Source organism: Cygnus atratus, chromosome 14 (assembly GCF_013377495.2).
Source record: "Cygnus atratus isolate AKBS03 ecotype Queensland, Australia chromosome 14, CAtr_DNAZoo_HiC_assembly, whole genome shotgun sequence".
Taxonomy (NCBI): Eukaryota; Metazoa; Chordata; class Aves; order Anseriformes; family Anatidae; genus Cygnus; species Cygnus atratus.
In genome coordinates, this window is record NC_066375.1 from 4,054,960 (window position 1) to 4,060,959 (window position 6,000).

A 6,000-nucleotide genomic window follows, 5' to 3' on the forward strand; every position below is an offset into this window, starting at 1 on the left:
CATGTTTATGTTCTAAAAATGTTTTATGGTAAGATAACTGGCAAACTTACATTTTTTATTGTATTCAATGGTCAGTACTGGAAGCTCCCCAGAAACATGGAACATTTCCAGCAGTGAGGAATCTATTAGATATTTTGCCTGATGTACAAGTATGATTCTTGATGTATATATAGAGCGTGATAAAATACATGTTTAAAAAGCCTTTTTATACTGAAATGTTGTTATTCCCAAATTAGAATCCAGGCAAGAGATGCACAAATAATCTTATAATGACACCTAAAGTAAACATAAAACTACATAAAATACTACCATTGGCCCATTTCTAAGAGCTTTGCCTGAGAAAAGAGATTAGAGTTTGGCCTAGAGTTACTTCACACTGGTCTGTTGTATAAGTAACAACATGCCAGAAAAGAACCTTCATTTCACTTCCTTCAATCCAGAGACAATGCTGGTTTCAAACGCTGTTTACAGCGACAGAAATTGTGTCAGAAAAAAAGGAAACAGAATAGCATACCTGCCCTCCAAAAAGATAATTAATATACAACGTGTTTATAATAAATGTTCTGCAGGGATTTCCCTGCAGCACAGAGTTAATAATCTCCACTGCTTACAGATAGGGGCAAGAGTACCATAAATCAGAGGGCTTCACCTCAGGGGAATTATGACCCACAGTCTTGTTCATGAGCAGGCAAGATCAATATCTCAGCCACTGCACTTTACTGTCTTTCTAGCGAGCAGGAGAAGAATAAAAAATTATACTTTTAACTTTAAATGATTTCATGAGAAATGCTCAGCTATCAACTCCTGTTCTGAAAAGAAAGTTATAATTACTCTTTGACCTGAACACTGAATCGTGATAGAGAAGTGGCAGTGCAAAGAGTAATATATGCAGTAGCTGAGAATCTTGGAAACCCAAGTCTTCTCTGATGTCATGACTGTACTCGGCACATTTTCTATTCTGCTTTTCAGTTATGTGCAGGCAGTTTCAGAAATAATTATATTTACTGAATGTGTGTAATGTGCTCTCTTAAAAAAGTAATTGTAACTTGATTGCATTTATCTTACCATTTTTGTTTAAAGGTGGTTTGCATTGAAATGACTCGGCATTTGCATATTTTATTGAGACAGCTAGCGATCAAACTCATCAGGCACTGCAATTAAATATTGTGTTTTTCTAGGAAAGAATGCCAATGTATGCAGTGTTGTTGGAGAGAAAATGTTCTGGGAAAAGGAAACTAAAAATTTCAGGGCCTAAATACTGCTTGCAGCAATGTGCATCCAGCTTTATAAAGCCAGCCGAGCCATAATACACCTGGACTCCTGTGGTAAGTGGAGAAGAATAGCCATTTCTGAAAGGTGATTTAGCTCTTAACAAATCATCATCTGGGAGTATCTCAGCTCTTAATTAAAGTGGCTAAGAATAGATCCTTGGAACTTGCACTGAAGTTACTAGGAGCTGAGACACTCAACATCTCACATGGGAACATGGCGTAACATGAGGTTTGTTCTTGGTGTGTTGTCACTGAAAACACTGTTGAAGCTGAAAATCTTACTCTGGCAACAAAACTCTCATGGTTGAGTGCCATCCATGTAGGACAAAGGAAACACAGAGAAGAAACTGGGCTGCTTCATTTTGAGCCTACCCTAACAAATGCCTTTTCTCCTTGGTCCTCCCTTCCACAATGCTCCTGTCTACACCATGTAGGGTCTTTTGTCACCTCTCAGGTCCCACACAGCATATTCCCATGCAGCATGTTCCCACACAGCAAAAGCTACTATGGAGCAGCAAAACTTCTATCTAGACATCAGGCTTGGAGAAAATGTTCAAAGACACTAATACCTTAAGAGGTTAAATTGGAGATTTTACAACAGGGATTTGAACCAGAACTTTAAAAGCATGTAGGACAGGCTGAATGATATCTAGTTGAGTAGATATATCTGAAGTCTGAATAGGTATCGAAATTAATGGGTATTAGTATCTATGGTAATTCTGGAATTCTCAGGAGATGTCACCTTTTAAGTGACCAAAAGCATGAAAATTGAGCAGGGCATTCACAAAGATGCCTTTAGGTACTTAGGGACTCTGACTAGTCTTTGGATTTCCTTTTTGTGAAGAGAGGCTGACAGGATTCTCCCTTGTTCCCTTTCAATTGGCCTCTTTGTCTAGAAAATACTACAGAAATCTAGGATAATTAACCATTACTATGAGCCACTTTGGGTAAAACATCCGTGAGGGGAAGCTTTGATAAAACATTGACTCTGTCATGGTGAAAAGTAAATTTTAGCTTTGGAAATCCGTTTTGAAAACATAACCCTTTTTCCTGTACAGCCTCAGAAACTGTCAGAATGAAATTTTACTTGTTATTTTTCTTTCTACTTACACCAATGTTTATAAAAAGAATCAGGGCACAGAAAGGCTGTAGAATCCCTGAGGCCTCTTTGGAATTGCCACAGCTATTATATATCAAATGGAACATTTTTTTCCCTATTAACCCTTCCACAAAGAAAATCTGATCACTGAAGCCATGCTATAACTATAAACAAAAATTAAGGAAACAAAGCTCTACAAACAGACACAAATCGATATATAGAAATTAGTGCATTTAAAATAGTAAATAATACTGCTCTGAGCAAAAATAGTAAGATGTTGTACCTTTTGGTTAAAAAATTGACAACATATTTTGTTGGAGACTCCAGACTTCAGGTGAGGAGCACAGACTGAACACAAACTGCAAATATTTATTATAGTATATACAACAGGCTACTCTGGAGTTCCAAATGCTGTGTAGGCGCATGTTACCAGATCTCTCTGAGATCTTTATTTTTTCCAATATCTTAAATAACTTTCTAACTCTTTCTAAGCCAGAACATTATCCTTTAAGACAAAAATTTTAAGTGTCACTTTTTACATATTGCTGACTTACTATGTATACAACTGAATATCATTTGGGATAGCTGGCTTTGATTAAGAATAGTTTATTCTGAAGCTTTCTATGTTTTGAAATGCAAAAGTACCTTTCTATTTAGTCTTGAGATAGCTAAAACTGTTACAGTACTATTAGCAATGTGGTCCTTCTGCATACATATCCAAGGATAATTAATACAATATTTTAGTTCTATTCAGGCTGGGGGTTGTGGGGGCGGGTGGTGTGCACATACCTAATAAATATTGCAGATATTCATTCCTTTGCAGAGGAGTCCTACAAAGCAGTTGCAGGAAGCAGTATTCCCAACAGCTCATATAGATAAAGGAAAATGATATTTCAAGGTCAGTCTCTGAAAAGAGGCCTCTTTACTTGTGGAGGTACAGGTGCAGACAGCAAAGCCACACCTTCTGAAATCCCTTTGATAAATGTTATGGTGAGATACATTAAGACAGAAAAAAAAAAAAAAGAAGTCTTTCACATCCTCTCTGAAGTCTAGTAGAAGGAATCCAGGTCTTCCCTGTGGTTTGAAAAAAAAGGAAATGGAATTTGACTTTTACCAGACATCTTTCACGGAAAAACAAAAAACAAACGAACAAAAAAAATCCACCACTTCTCAGCTGTTTTCCCCTCATAAACTAAAAATAAACATGTTCTTTCCCTTTCCAAAGCAAAGTCACTCACCAGCACAAGTCTTTTACACCAAAAGAGATTGTGAAATAATCACCTTGGTTCTTGTGTTAAATTTCCTCTTGTTTTATAATCTGTGTTTTTTTTTTTTTCTTTCCTTCCTTATTTTTCCTTCATATAAAGTGAAAATGACTGATTATTGCAAAGGTATCATAGAACACTTATGAGATATATCAAAATCAAGTATACTATTACATCATCTCCAGTTGTCCATTCATTAACATGTTTAGCCACCAAATGAACTATCATGAAGAGAATCTGTCCTTTAAAATAAAAATCTGGCTAGTTGAACTAGGAATGATTTATCCTCACTGTTGAAACAGTTTGAAAGTCAGTCTTAGATCACAGCCAGAACACAACAGAGGAATACCTGTTCATTCATAATTTTTTACTACTGATGACAGCAACGAAAATTGTTTCTAATTGTGCAAGCAGGGGGCACTGTAATGCTGAATTTCAACAGACTCTTCCATTAAAAAGAGAAAGAAAAAGGTCTCAAAAGAACTGAAAATCTCAGTTCTCAGTGTATTTCATTTTTCCCTATTGCTGCACCCTTTTCACTTGATATTTATTTGCTTGATACTTATTATGACTAGAAAAAAATATATAAAGACTCCTGACACTAAGACCCAGCAAGCTGAAACAGGCATGATATAATGTCCAAAATTAACACCTGTCATTTTTCCTCCTTTTGTGTTGGTCAAACTGTTTCCAGGATGAATAAACCCTTTAAAAAAAATCACCCAGCTACAAGAGAAGACAACAGCATGGCTCCAAACTATGTGGCCAGCAACACACACCAAGCCTTTTCGAGGTATACTGAGACCGAACAGATTTGCACAAATTCCAAGGGTAGAAAGCCGAACCGATTTTATCCACAGCCACCCACCCAGCTCAGCACCAGCCCAGACCCAGACTCGTAGGAAACCAAGCTGCATCGAGACATCTCCAACCCCAGCAAAACTTCCCGGAGCACAACTAGGGACCGGCATTGGAGCCAGGGCACTTCTCGGACGAACCGAAAATCGAGCCGGCTCTGGACGAGGCAGAGCCCGGGGGCTGCTCGCCGCTCGGCTCAGGGGCAGCAGCTTACATGTGCGCGTCGGGGCCAGGTCCGCTTCACCCTAGAGGCGCGGGGCGCTGCGCGGCGCTGAGCGGGCACGGCCCCCCATGGCGGCGCTGTCCGTGGTGCTGAAGTGGAGCTGTCCGTGGTGCTGAAACGGAGCTCAGCCGTGCCGGACGGGGCGGGAGCTGTCCACACTGCTGCAGCCGCCGGCGGCACGGTGGAGGCGGCTCCTCATCCTCATCCCCTCCGCGCGGCTGGGGCAGAGCTCCCCGGGAGAGCCGGGGATTCGCTTCCCGGTGGAAGAGCCTGCTGATGCGAGGTTGGCATGTGGGTTGCGTTGTCCTCCCCGTCTTCCCTCCCCGCCCTCCCTCCCTTCCCACGCCGTCCTCCTCTTTTAGGTGTGGATTCAGTGGTGTTTTTTTTTTTTTTCAGCGCGCCCCCTTCTCGTCCGGAGCTGTGCAAGTGCCCTCGCGCCCTTCCAAGGGCTGTCCTAGAGGAGGCGTGGCGAGAAAGCCCTCCTGGAGAGAGCAGAGCTACCTCTGGGCCGCCCAGCGGGGCGGGGGGCTCTGCTGGGGGTCTCTCCCTCTCACACGCTGCACGTCTGCCTCATCTGACTGTGCCACCCCCTCTGTTTCTCCGTCTGACGTGCACAGGTTGAGATCAGTTTTCTGTCTTGAGACAGCTTGTCTCTTAGGGGGGCGGCCCAAGGAGGTGTGTGTATGTGATGGGGGGAAGTAAAGGAGGAGGGAGAAAGCGAAACCAACAGTCAAACAAAAAAAACAATCAATACAATCAATCCCCTCTCTCGCTTGACAGAGGGGGGCCACCAGAATAACAGCTTCAGACTGTACCCAGGGTCCCTGGGTAAAGCAGCCTTCTGGACTCTCTCCTGAATGGTAAGAGCAGACGTGTTCGCTGGAACCCCCCCCAGGATACTCTCACCATCTCTCATTTAATGCCAGCCATATGGGTCCATCCAAGGCCGTGACATTTCTTGTCCTTCCCCATCAATGCTGTTCCCATCTGATCCTTGCTACCTAGACACAAGTGTCCCCACCACATAATACACTCCAGTGAAATTACCAAATAAACCAGTCCACCTCACCTGGTATGTCCTGTTTCACATCAAACTGTGATGATCAACTTCAGCAAATTTCAGATATCATGTTAAAAAAAAAAAGAAAAAGTTTAAGTTTCTCCATGTTAGCTTAGACTCTCATTCAACACAACAACTGAATGTGTACTTAACTTTAAGCACCTGCTCAAACCCATACTTATTCACTATATTACTTTGAGAACATATTCAAAGCCACACATGCA